The sequence below is a fragment of the Hetaerina americana genome, unplaced genomic scaffold, assembly GCF_022747635.1.
Source record: "Hetaerina americana unplaced genomic scaffold, ioHetAmer1.1.p SCAF_1, whole genome shotgun sequence".
NCBI classification, from domain to species: Eukaryota; Metazoa; Arthropoda; class Insecta; order Odonata; family Calopterygidae; genus Hetaerina; species Hetaerina americana.
In genome coordinates, this window is record NW_027286069.1 from 92,924,046 (window position 1) to 92,938,429 (window position 14,384).

The window sequence follows — 14,384 nt, forward strand, 5'->3', positions numbered from 1 at the left end:
TCCTCCCCCGAAGCTTTCCTCCCTCGAACGATACACGAGCCATCTGCTGCCACTCACACCTCCCTTAATGGGCCTTCAGCCTTATTCTTCCGAGGGTGGAACTACAAGAAAGGAAAGGGGAGCTTTGGCGTAGTGGATGGAGGGGAGGGGCTGTAAGGAGAGAGAGAGAGGTGAAGGGTGAAGGAGAAAAATAAATCTAGGAACAAACACTCTTCCGTTCCACAGACCCCATCCCTCCACTCTTATCGACTGCTTAGCTCGGTGCTGTCCGGATATCACCCCACGCTACACGTCGCTATGCTTTTAACGTTCCCATGACAGTCCTGGGAGTTGGAAACAAAACAGAAACGTCTTCAAGGGCGCTGTACTTACGACAACGAAGGAAACATGCCAGAGAGGCGATGAAAATTACTCAGATGAAATTTTATCACATGAATAAAAGCCGAGGCTATTAAGTACATTCAGCTGAAAATATTCCGAACGACCCAAACTGCTATTCTAGCCAGATGAGAGTAGAACCGATAACTTAAAGAACTGAAGATTTTTCTTTCATAGAATTTTAATTAGCCAGTTAGTGTTCCTGGATGGTAGTAAAGCGATAAAAAGAATCAATATTCCAAGTATACCTCATACATGGATCCTATGTAAATTTATACAGATATGAATTTATCATTATTTCAACCTGTGCTCGACCGAGATTCGTTGAGAACCCGCCAGGTATCTGCGTCAGCAAATATACGGAAGTGAATTAGTAACGTTTAGGTTATTGATATTTTGGGTGATTTACTTTTAAGATTTCACGTTTCGTTCCGGATCTTCCTCTTCACGACTCATTTTCTCCATATTATGGCAGAACTTTTCGCTATTAAGGTGTACTATCCTGAACTCCACAGAGAGAGAGGCAGTTACTCGATTCGTGAAAAACTACGTAAATATCCCTCCACACAAGTGGCCAATGTGCATACTACGCAATTAATATTCAGGACAGAATAATTAGAATCCAGGAGCACAAACTAGAAACACTACACACAAAACGACAATCCGATTAAAGATGACTTCTTCTTCTCGGAAGGTGGGGAAACTAGATCCAACACAAAAAAGGGACCTGCCCCTAAACACATCCGCCGGCCGTTATGGCTGCAGATCCGATCAAGATTTTGTTTTCTTCTCCAAGTTTTTCGCACCACAGTTTCCACCCTTTTCCTCCCGCCTCCCAAACAAACACACGAAAAACCATCGCCATTGCCAAGAAAACAATTGACACGCCTCCACACATTCAGCCCTTCCCAGAACCATTTCAACAACGCCCCCCTCAGCCCTCTCACCACCCATTGCCATTATTCAACTCGGGATCAGTCCTCTTTGAGAACTACTCACTCCTTCAAAGAAACGCGCACTCGCCGCCCTCCCACCATCTTTCTTGAAGCCTCCTATTGGGCCCTCCTTCCTTCCTCCTCCCCGTCAACCGCTCACGGCGTCACCGTGGGAAACAGCACATGCCAAACCACCCGCCTCAAACCCTCCCCCGCCCCCTGCACCCCCAAACGCCCGATCAACTTCCACGACCACCCCCTTAAGCACCACACACGCCTTTTCCGACCGAAACCCCCTTCATTCGTCCTTACACTTTCTTGAACCACCACAACCCTACACTTCCACGCGTAGGGGAAGAAAATTCCGGCTCCTTCCCCAGCTCTCCTAAAAAAAACCGACGCCGCGAGTAAAGAACAGCGTACGACCAATTCCTTCTCCTCCTTCAAGACTCCTCCCGCCTCGTGGAAACCACGGGATTGCAAACGGAGGGTGCCACCGTGCAAACTCTCCCCCTTCTTCGCGTGAACCACACCTTCTCACTCTCCCCGCAAAGACAACGCCCGCTCCGCCCCCTTCGCCAGCCCACACGGCCAGTCCTTCGGAAGAGGGGAAAAAAAAGAAATGAAAGAGACTTAGCGGCACAATGGCGTTCCCAACGTGAGTGGATTGCACTCCAAGCGGTGCAAACAGATTCATCGAACGAATACCGTCTCGCCCTCTCCCTTTCTCTCTCCCTCTCTCATGGCCAACCTTTTTGGGCCGAAGGGGGCCCGCAACCAAATCCTATCTCCCGCGATCCTCACCAATTTCTTACTTCCCCTCCCGCTCCCCATTCCTCGCATTCACACTCCAGCCTCCGCACATAAGCGTCCCCAATTCCAGGAAGGAGAGCAGTCGGGAAAAGATGTGGACGTCTGGAAGTTAAGAGTTGGAGGGAGAGATTGGAGGCCAAAGAAAGCAGCCGTAGAGCGAAATGAAGGAATCGGAGAGACGAAGATAAAGATAAGATCAGAAGCAATGAGCAACAACGGCGGCCACTGCGCCGCGGGTGTAAACAGTCGTAAGCATAAGGCAACACTGGAACTAAGGCAATGAAAATACCATTTCTACACTGAAAAAATAACCAAAGAAGGGTAACCTTTATCCGTACGAAATAACATTTGCACTCATTCTGGAAATGAGTACAAATTTGCTATGGCCATACTTTCCACTCTTTCCTGTTATATTAAAGCATTGGACTATTTTTGGAATGGAAGCCAGTTCACAAAAAACTGAGAGAGAAAACGGGAAGTGAGAAAGGCCAGCAAACAGGAATGGTTACGCCACGCAATACAGAGGTAAGAAAGCGATGAAAATTAGCAATGAGTACCGGGTTACTGACCTGTGGAAGCAGACTAAGAGAATTTCATTGAAGCATGTTCCCCGAATAATAGAGATAGTGACCTGATCATCTTATTGGTTATTTGACCTCATCCTCAATACGAAAAGAACCATCATCACCTGAAAAATCCAATCAGGTAGCTTATATAATTGAAATAATGATACTCTGGGAAATTTTATTTCTCACTTTCATCGCATTCATCTCAGAAAAAGTAAAATTAGCCCTGTACTGTTTTTATTAATTGGCTCTTTTGTTATTAAAACATTTTATGTGTGATATGCAAGGAAACTAAATGTATTCGTACGCTATCGGAAAGGTAGAGAGTTTGAAACAAAACTTTCCACGAATGAATGGTCGATCGCGATGAAAATAACGAAAGAAAATTAATTTAGGGACAGAGAGAGAGAGAGAGTGAGAACTGATACAAATAACCAAAGCGGATTTCGTAGAGGAAAATTCCCCCACTGCCAAAGAAAGCAGCAAAACGAAGCAAAATAACTGAGGGCACGAATAAGGTGAGGAGGTGAAAGGGAAACAGGGCGTGAGTGGTGGGGAGAGGGGGTGGGCAAAAAGAAAGAGGCCTCGGCGGAATTCCGACCTTAGTACGAACCTTGTTACGTCCATATTTTCCCACACCTAACCCGCTTCTGTCCTCGCCTTTTCCTTAACCCCCCCGTACTCCGCCCTCCCTCGCTTCCCCAGATCGGCACAGCACGTTCCCGAGCAGAGCGAAAAAATTTTCCTGCAGGCGATCGAAGACGACAGAAGGCATCGCGGAGGGAGGGCGCCATAAAAATAAAATTCCCGAAAAAGAAAAGAAAATTCACTGACTCTCGCTTTAAGAAAAACGACCAGGGAAAAGGAATCGATGGTTTTAGTGTATGGAACAATGGGGAGGAGCGGTGGCGTTCCCAATTTTCTCATTACGCATAAAAGCCTTTCTTCCACCCCACTCAGCCTTTCGCCCCACCTACCTCCGAGTCAGCTCTCTGAATGTTAGAGCGCATAGCGGAGAAGGCAGGGCCGCCGCTTGAGATATTATGATTGTGCGTGCCCAAGGGAGTAAGAAGGAACTAGATATAACCGCGTTTGGTTATATGAAGCTTTTAACCAACCTGAAGAAGTAATAATTTAAGCGAGCCGAGATGAAAACCATTTTCTCCAACGTGAGCAGAAACTCGCTCTCCTCCGGTAAACACCCGGGGAATTAAGTAAAATTCTACAGCTCTCGAACACGTCCTCGGAATTTCATTAATGAAATGAAAACAGCGCAGAGATATTTCCCGCAATGGTGGATAAACACCGGTTTCGTGGCGCACAATACATTTTTCTCTCCCAAATAGTTATTAACTTCCCGGGGTAAAAATTTAGGAAATATGCCTATCGACGGTTGCGGAAGCGCCTTAAATTAAGTTAACCGACAAGGGGAAACAATGCGCAGCCCTTTTCATTAACCTGGCTCATTAAGCCACTGGATTCCGCAAAAATGCTCTCCGCCGACCGAGGAGGAGGAAATAATGACGGAAAAGTTTTTGGATCTCGTTTCCACGGGCGCCCTCCGCGGAATAGTTAGGGAGTTGCGTCATCCGATCGAGCATTCCGGCGAAATTTCGAGAGAGCTGGTCGAGCGGCGACTTCGCGTCGATCCTTGAAGAGAGCCGGCCCACGGTTCTTCTTCTGAGGAGCTGCGAGGCGAGAGACGGGCCCCGTGACGTTAGGGAGAGAGACGAGGGGCACAAAAATAAAGAGAGCATCGAGATATTACGTTGTACCTCGCAAACTCCCAATCCAATTCACCCATTTGCCGTAGGGATGAATTCGCACGCGACACGAGGAATGAAATGGGGAAAGGTGCGAAGGGAGAGGGGGCGGCGCTTGAAAAACCGAGAGTAATCAAAAAAGGAGAGGTGGAAGGAATGTCGCGGAAAGTGTACGCAGCGTCGTGGAAATGAAAGTCGTTTGACAAGCAGAGGCAAACTCGGAAAGTTGTAAAGAAGAAGAAACACATGAATATGGAGACGATGAAAAACGACAGAGAAGGAAGTGCCTGGGGTCACGACTGGAACACTCAGTTTATCAAAAGCTTTCAAACCAACCAAATCTGGCTACATATTCTCACCTTTACGAAATTATTTCACTTTCTCACGTACATGAAAAGTAAAAATAATTGATTCCGCATCAACCCTAGCGATTGGGTATGGCAAGACACAAGAGTTGACATGATTTGGGCAAGGAGATTTATGGCAGTGCCAGTTATGCTAGTGTTCCACGGCAGGGATCATTTGCACCACCAAGGGTAGGCAAATAGTATAGGATGGAGGAAGAAGAAGAGTGAAGATCAATCTACCTTCTGTGAGAGACCATGGAGGATACACGTTTTAATACTTTGGAAATTGCATCCAATCCGTAATTGGAAAGAGCGATGGAAAGAAAGAATGAAAACTAAACCGACAACCATCTTTAAGCGCTAGGGTGAAAAAAGATCCGAGGAAAACCTAATTTAAAATCCGACGGAGGACGGCGTTGTTCGGGAAAGGTACTAGTAATTAACGTTTGAGCGTGCGCCAACGGTTGAAGTAAAATCACACCTAAACTCTCCGTGATTAGATAGGTGTACATCCATTCCCTAGGGCCTAGGGGGCATTTAACTACCTTCCTGGGTCCATAAGGAAACTGGCGCATGCATCACCCATTAGGATAATCGTTCCGGATCTAATGGGTGGTGTTAGGTGGAGGTACTCGTATCATCACGCCCACTTTCCTGGATGGAACACGGTTGAAGGTTTCAAGCACTATTCACGTAATAGTACGCAGAAAGTACTTGAAATAGCGTCCCAACATGGGAAGATCAGAATGCCAAGTTAAGCTTCAACTCCCGCACCTTGCTCTTGTGTTACCAGAGTGAGAAACCGAAAAAATAATCACGACGGCAGTCCCATTATAATCAGAAAATGGGATCTTACTTCGTCACATTGTCAACTTAAGATGCATGTAATAATGGTATCAGCATTTCAAGCACTTTTCGGTTGCATTAAAATTATCTTAAGGAATAAAACTTTAGAGAGTATTGTTTAGTGAGTTTCCAACGGGAAGAATATATCAACCCTTTTAATGAAACTGAGCTTATCAGTAAAGTTAAATCCCGAAACGTTAAGTGGGGAGTATAAAAATATTTTTCAAAAACTTGCTACCAATTATACCACTTCTTGCGTGACTCTCGACGGCATCCGCTCGTAAGTCTCGCAACTAATTGCCTTCCGAGGACATGGGCGGGATCTTTCTAGCACTTTGCATAGTATTATCACATTGAATGCACCAGAAGAAGAAATAATTCCGCCATTAAAACCCAGAGCCACATAGGCATACATAGACCCCAAACTCGCCTCAATTAAGGAAGCTATAAGTTGATCTATGAATCAAATTTTAGCCACGTAATACTGTAACTGCAGATTAACCAAAAGCCATTAACCCTATTTTTTCCCGAGATTCTCAGGATTCATCGGTTTCCGTTATAATTGCTCTCATGGGAAAAGTCAGTCTTCAAGGAACGCGAAAAATTATGCGCATGGGAATACTCTAGATCCTAACTAGGGAATCCGTCTCAAGAAATTGAAAAATCTTAGTCGTGGAAAAAGCGAAAGATGGAAGCATCGAGGAAGCACAAATTCGAAGAAAACGGCGTCGAGTTGGAAATGAGATTTCCGTCGTCGGAGCGGAAGTATTGAGATGGCGGATCACACGGGGGCAGAGAGGAAAAAGAGCGGAGATCACAACTTCTGTGGCCGCGGCCAGGAGATCAGGGAGGGATAGGGGGCGAGCGAAGTATAAAAGGGGACGGGAGGAGTCCGAATGTGTGGGGGGGGGATGCCACAGATCGTGACTTACAGCACTGTGGCGGCCTCAACCGAGCGAAAGACGGAAACAAATGTGGGAAAGGGAATTACACGAAATAGCACCCTAACCCGCCTCCACCGCCCCCGCCTTCGAAAACATTTTGACCTATTTCTCCCTCCCTCCGTGCACACATACTTACACGTTCCCAAACACACCAAAGCCGCCCCAATGCTCGCAAATCCTATATACTCCTCCCACTCGGGCGATCCGATGTCGACCCGCGGGGGCATTTCTTTTATGCGGCACGAGCGAAACAAAAGGATAAACAAGGGGCCTCGTACATGTCTGCCTCCGCATTCTCATGCAATTGTCTCTTCCCGAAATGCAAGCGGGGAACGGATGGGGGAAGTGAGCGACAGGTATTGTCACACCTTTACTGCTCCCTATATTCAGAAGGCCACACACGTTGACTATGCAAGACTGATGGAAGCCGATCCTTCAATGAACAATTGGCCATTGGTCATATTTCTACTTATCCTACTTTATTGGAATTTGTCTTCCAAATCAGAAATATAATCATCATCAGCTCCACCAAAAACCACATGCTCCACCACAACCCTCCCCCCTTTCCCCAACGGCAGCCGTTCCGCTGAAAATAGCAGACCACATAGTTTCTGAAAAATTATTTGCAACAAGGGCCGTATTATTTCAGTTTCTACATGGATCTTTACTGTTGATCAAATTTTAATTATTTCATTAAATTTCTCGTCCCCACCAAGTTTGAGATTTGGGGAAAGGTAGGTGTATTTTCCACGTCAACAACAGCTCACTTTTTAATTAATGCGTCCCTCAGCTTGACGTCTTGTCTCTGCCTACGGAGCAGTAGGTTTTTCGGATTCCTTCCCAGAGCGTACGAGAGAGAGAGCCTTCCCTCGCTGGAAAGGGTTGCTTCGTCGGGAAATCGAAAGCGGTACGCTCTGCCCAGTGTTTCCCATTTCCCTGAAACATTGCTCTCTCGCTGGTGGCGAGTCGATAGCGGACGCTCCCTTCTATGTCTTGCAGCAAACGCGAGGGACTGCGCACGCTGTTGAAATTACGTAAGACGGACTGAGGGGCCAAGGGAATGGCTTTCCCGGCGGTGAATGCGCCAAGCGCCAGCCGTCGGTCTCCTACAACTAATTCTCTTCGGAGGAGGAGGAGATGACTCCCGCGACAAAAGAGGGCCGAGGTGTGCGAGAGGGAGAGAGAGCCGTTCCCATACGGAGAGTTACGTCCATGTTTCGCAAATGATACTATTTTCCATCTTTAGTCTTATAGGATCAAAATACGTACATCCACCCACTGAATTCAGCGTCCTCCCACCCAATCCATCTCAATGAGATAATGGAAATTGAAGAAAAAACACTCATCTATTCGTAAGGATTCGAACGGAGTTAACGACACGAGGACGAGAGAGGCTGGGGGATGGGGGTGTCCCTTTAATTCGACCGCCTGACGTGAGGATTCTTACCCTTTCGAAAAGAACGAGCGGCAGAGGCATTTTCACCCCCATGGACCACTCTCGGTCGCGGCAAGGGCATTAGAGAGGGGCATGAAACGCGAGGATTACATTTGGCAACTTCAAACTGCCCCCGGAGACTTAACCATTAGCTACCTCCATGCTAGGAACCTCTCTTCCCAAAGAACCCCAACCCTATTCGCCGTCATCCGTGGTGTGACCTTCGGGGTCGATCTTTTTCCTCCTAAAAGGAACCCAAGTCACCCCACGCAAGCAACCACACCACAAACACCACCTTGCGACGCCGATTGGAGTAGCGGAAGGGAGGAAGGAGTAGGAGGAGGCGTGGCAGTGGTCGTTGCGAGGAAAAGGCTTGGGCGCATGATGGGAATGGCTTTGGGGAAGCAAGGTGCGAGGCCTCTGGAGGCGAAGGTGGAGGTGAGTGAGTGAATGTAGTAGTAAAGGGGTGGGGGGAAGAGGACGTTGTGGGGAGGGTCGTAGGTGGGGCGGAGAGGAGACCTAAGCATGAGGTGGAACGAAGCCAAGGCTGCAGCTGCTGGCGCTGATGGGCACGCCCATGAAGGAGTGGAGCGGGCGAGAGAGAACGCAGTGGCGTGCCTTTATGGGTGTATCAGACAGAATAGGGCGGGGCGGAGTGAGAGGAGGGAGGGGTAGGGGGGTTGGTAACGGCGGGGGAAAGAGAGAGAAAGTATGAGAAAGAGCAGGGCATAATGTATAAGTTGGCAAGCTTCCTCAAAAGTCAACATATCGATCGCATTTATTGATTTTGACACTGACACAAAAATGTATTGAAGCTGTCGGCCGCCACTCGACCGATCCATTTCACCAAAATAAGTAAAAAGAGACGGCGCAAGAAAAATACACCGGTCTGCACTTTTTTACTTTTGCTCTTCTTCTCGTCCTCTCCCGTTCTCTCTATCAGTCACAGTCCACCGCGGCTCTTTTTTATTTCGCATTCTGGCGGTGAGAAATGGGGTGCAAGCATACAAGCCGGACGTTGCGGGTGGAAGGGTCTCGGGGAAAGAATCCGGGGCGGGGATATGGAAAGGAACGAGCGACTATATAAAACAGGAGGAGAGAGGACCGATGAGGGTAGAGCCAGGGGGAAAGAAAGGGACAGGAGGAAGAAATACGTTTTTTGGAGATGCCGTCCGCTGGTCTTTGGTGGTCCAAAAGACCCCAAAGAGAAACCAATCGGAGCGCAGGCGTTTGGTCGCGACAAGAGGGTTAGGGCACCTGAGGGCACCGTCCTGCTTCGGGTCTAGGAGGAAATGTTAGGAGAAAATCGGAAGTGGCTAACGGAGAGCAGAGTTGTAAAATGAGAAAACTATTGAGAAATAGGGATATTACATGGAGATAGAGACAAAAAAGAAAGAAATCAAAAAAAAAGTAATCTGTAAGGGAAATAGGACTGAGAATCAGTAGAAAAAATCCCTTACTTTCACAAATCGTGTGATTTAACTAAGGTTAACACGAGTACGCAATTGACTGTGCCAAAGACAGAGTTGGGGCAGCGAATAAACGAGCCTCGGTCGTGTCTGAGGGAATATACTAAGGGAAGCTCGGGTGGGGGGTGTGGAATAAATGACGGGCAAAAGGACACGGGAGTGATAGATAGGGAGGGATGGGAGGCTTGAATGAATGGACACTCTTGCAATGCCGACATATGGGCGCAAAATTCAGGGGCCGTAGGTGTGAGGTCATTCGGCTCCAGAGGGTTTAACGTACAAGCTGTCATCTGCTTCCTCACCCCCCTTCCCCGCACTGACCACTTGGGTAATGTACAAGATCAACAGATCCTCCATCGCGGTTACGCCCCTCTGTTACACGTAGCTGGAAGGGGCCAGGGGCTGGGGTTATAAGGTGCGCATGCACACGCACACACAAAACAAGGCGTATAGGTACCGAGCCGCTGGAGAGAAATAGCCCATTACGTAAAATTTTAAAATAGGAAACGGCAGAGAGCGCGAAACTCTAGTTTGAATTGCCGAATAAATCAAAGTTATTACCTGCGAATGACATAATGGATGTATAAAGCCTTGCCCAAAAAAAGAAGGGGAAATTTCACAGTGGAGTCGCATTTTCAGACATTTTTTAATCCACCACGAAGCACACTCGAAAATTACGGGAAATTAAAAGAAAAAAAACAGCAAGTGATATTTTAAGTATTTCCGGTTTTGAAAGTAAAAGGCTTGATGCACAGAAAAGGGCAGAGAAATACAATATATAGAGTTCCAAAAAGAAAGCATAAGGGAGAATTCTGGAATTACTTAAATTTGCAAGGTTATAACTCATTTTTCATTTGACGGCTTCCGTGTTGAGCAAAAAACATCATAATGGAAAAGGAAGACATCAAAACGGCGAGGTTATGTTGCCATTTCAATTTCAACGAAAATAATATAAAGCTGGCTTAAGCGGTCAATTAAGTATTCCATCGGAAAGACGTGAAATGAATTCCACTTTAAACTGCTCAAAATTTACTAGAGCAACACCATAACGACTTTATCTCTCACCCAAATCGGATGACGTGTTGAGTCCACACTTTTACATTCACGTCTTTGAGTTATCAAGTTAAATTCAAAGGAAAGGCATTGAATAGAAGAAGTTCCAATGCAGCAAAAACAGCTATCGAGGGAGCTCCATCAGAGAAAATGGCCCACTTGAGCGACATAACGTAATGAGGCAGAAATTGAATTACGCCTTCAAAAACTACTACCACTGAAATGTCTGCAAAGCGAATTTTCCTCTCTGCGAGGATGGGAAATTAGGAAATAAGGAATCAGTGGAAAGAGTTCATTTTAATTTCATTAACTCTATCCAATTCGTCCTACCACTTGCTTAAAAACATATTTCACCATTAGGATTCATTCACCAACCAGGAATACCGATTTTCAATTAAACCTTGCCCTATCATCATTCTACTTTATGTTTATTCCCAAAATATACTATTTTTTGGAGGTATCTTTGTAAAGCATAGGACACCTATTGCTAGGGCGTAGAAATCTATTGCATATAAGATGCTATTAATTCTGCTTTCAGAGGTTTTACTTCATTTATAAGAACAATTATAAGAAAAATCATAAAGACAACAAGCACAAGAGAAAGAAACCAAGTTTTTCTTGATAAATCCTCACAATTACACTAAGACATTTTTCTACTTTCAGCCAATCATAAAATTGTTTCCGCTTTTCAACAAGTTTCAGCTTTATAACTAAAATGTTTTAATTTTTGAAACAATTTTTTTTACCACCATGCAAATTTCATTTTGAATTTATCCAATCTTCACCAAATCGAAATAATATCCGTCATGACAATTTATCCCGGAGTACTGAAGGTAGCACGAGATTTCGTCAGCGATTAAATTAAAAGTTCACTCATTGAGTAATTTCACTGTAATCTAGACACATCTATCAAGAGCCGATCCTGAAATCTCAGTTAGGTAATAAATATCTGCTCCTCGTTTAAGGTACGGTGGTTTTAAGTAATTGCAATTACTAGCTAGCAACTGCAAGGAATTAAAGATAATATTTTTCTTTGGGAAGTCCCTCTATTGATATTAGCTTCAACATACACGCACAAGCATTAAGATTCACGTAGCGACTTGTATTTAAAATTTTTATGTCTTATATAATGGAATTATACTACATAATCGATAGCGCGGAAGGTAATTTCGCTCCTTTCACAAAACAAGTGTGATGTTTGGGAAATGAAAACTACCTACGTATACTGTTATACACCAGCGGCCATACTTAAGGTTTACCTACGGATATTTCTTTAACGACGCACTCCTGTAATTCCTTTCCGCTCCACTTGGGCACGTTTATGGCTAAAAATTTCGTCGGGCGAGAAGCAACTTTCCCTCTGAGAGCAGTGTGGTCCCAACCCCGCTCTATTGACGATATACATTCATGCCGCCGTTACGCAAATATATAAAATCGAAGTGGAGTTGTATTTCCCTCCACTCTCCGGAAATTGTCTGATACGCTGGCTGTTTATACTTTCATTGCCACGTCAATATCAAGGCGAAGATGGCACATGGCCCACGGCCTGGTTTCGGGGCACTTTATTCAGAGGCCTCTGAGTTGCTTAGGCAAACAACAAGGCTAGTCGGGTGAACGGTAGAGATTAGTCTCGGAATAAAACAACGCACGTGCGTACACGAATAAGTGTCAACAGACACACGGTGGACACAAGTTCGTATCGAAAAAGTGGGCAATATTCACATTAGTGCGGGGGAAGAGAAAACCGACACATACCTGAAAACAAGAGGGGAAAATATAAGCGAACGTCATCACGTCACGGATATAATTCCTACTAGAAGATAAGCAGCTCCCGCGATAAACAAACACACGCGTACCACGATGAAAGCCAGTCTGTTCGCATGCATTACGAACGTGCTGTACAGCCAGCCGTTTCGCTCGCTAGACGATGGGAATCAAGAGGCGAAGCGGATCGAGTGAAAAGAGCACGTTTCCAGCCACCTCCCGCACAAACAATAATGTATGTGTACGTGTAAAATTCGCGAAAAAGCCGAAGATGGCAAAGTGAGTCTGGGGAGGGTGTGGGGGGGGGGACGAGTTGGGGGTACGGGGACGGGCGATGGGGGAACGTGAGGGAAGGGGGAGGGAGGATGGAGATGAACAGAGAACTAGAGGGTCGGGGGTCGTAATAAAATACGACACGCTCAGAGAATCTGTCACGTTCTCATCCCCGACTCGCTTTCTCCATCCAGAACTCGACCCCCGCCCCCGTCGACGGCACCACACACGGCAGTAGCCAACAAAAGAGAGTTTGGCAAAAAAAAATTATAAAAAAATATTGCGATGCAAATAAAGGCGGGAACACCACGGTGACGATGGATGCCGACCCTGAATATAAAATGAAAAAATGCACGCCGAAAAAAAATTTGGTTGTCGTCCGTGTTCTGTGGCGGGGGCGTTTTAAGGAGAGGAGAGAAGGCATGTGTCGTCGGCGTCAAGGGACGGGGCGAAACGAGGCAAAAGGAGAGAGGGAAGACTTCAATCTGCAAATGGGGCCACTCGGCCCTACACATCAACAGCCCAACACACTAATACGTCAACGCGGGCTCGAATCGAACCATTTGGAAGGACAATGGTACTCGTGGCGATGAATTCAAATCCTCTACCACCCCCACTCTCTCACCACCAACTAACCCTCCTTCAACGCCACCCCTTCCCCTACGAAATCTCTAATGCTAACAACATTCCCTTCCTGTAACCTTCCCCCATCTCCACCAACACGTCACTCATATCAACCAACCGCAGTCTCCAAGGACGCGGCGATTTCGACGCCAGCGTCCGAACTAATTTGCAATCATGCACAAATCAACAAGCAGATAATTAATCCCCTCGATAATCTAATGGAATACCAGTAGCGGAAACGAATAAATCATCTGAAGAAGGTAAAGAAAATCACATTTCATACGAAAAATGCTTGGAGGAGTGTGGCACCTGAGACAAATTAAATTCTGAAGTGGAAGCAAGACTGCGTCATTCAAAGGAAAGGAGAGCAGATAGTAAAAGAATCGAGCAATTAAACTCAAAGAACTGACTCCATTTCCAGCTTTTCCCCACGGCTCCTACAAATCCAGTGCTCCTTCAACAACGGCGTCGTTAGTTTTCCACCTGCTCCAGCGGAATCTCACGCCCTTCCATTAAAAGATCTCAGGGTGCGGTAGGAGTGGGAGGAGAGAGACCCGGCCATATGCGAGGGTGGATCGAGTCAAAACTCGACTCCCCAATGAAAGAGAGTACCCTTGCTTCTTTCATTTCAGCCACCTCTACTACCCTGGAATGGGTGGAGAGAAAATTGGACCCATTTTAGAGCGATCTCGCCTACTTCAGCGGGAGCCGAAAGGTTAGGAAAAAAATGAGTCAAATGATGCGTGGAAAAATAAAAACGGAACGAACCAAAGTTGGCCCGCGATAATAGAGAATAAAAAAGGTAAAAACAACGCGACGAAACTGAAATAAATTCGCAACGCTAGAAAGAACCGGTCCACTTCCACCACATTTTCCAAAGCATCGAATCCAATGATACGGTCCGCAGAATGCTTCAATTAACGCTGCACATCAACCGTCATCGACCCAGAGTTTCATCCCCCGCCGCCCCGCCTGGAGAGTCCAGCCCGAGGGGAGAGAGAGAGAGTGTGTGTCCACGCTTGCACACGCGAGAGCTGCTAAATGGAAGGAGAGTGGGAGTACGGGGACGGAGGAAGGAGTGCTCGAGACAGGGGACTGCCGGGGGACGGTGGGAGGGGGGAGTGACGGGGACAGATAGAGCCCGCAAGCTTCTCTCGCCGCACCTACCTCCTTC

General features: G+C 46.4%; 1 protein-coding gene across 4 annotated transcripts in view; it reads right to left on the bottom strand.

The window, feature by feature from the left end:
• The window catches only part of Tomosyn (syntaxin-binding protein tomosyn), a 376,266-nt gene that overhangs the window by 150,404 nt on the left and 211,478 nt on the right, over positions 1-14,384 (bottom strand). The gene's annotated exons all lie outside the window — the stretch shown is intronic.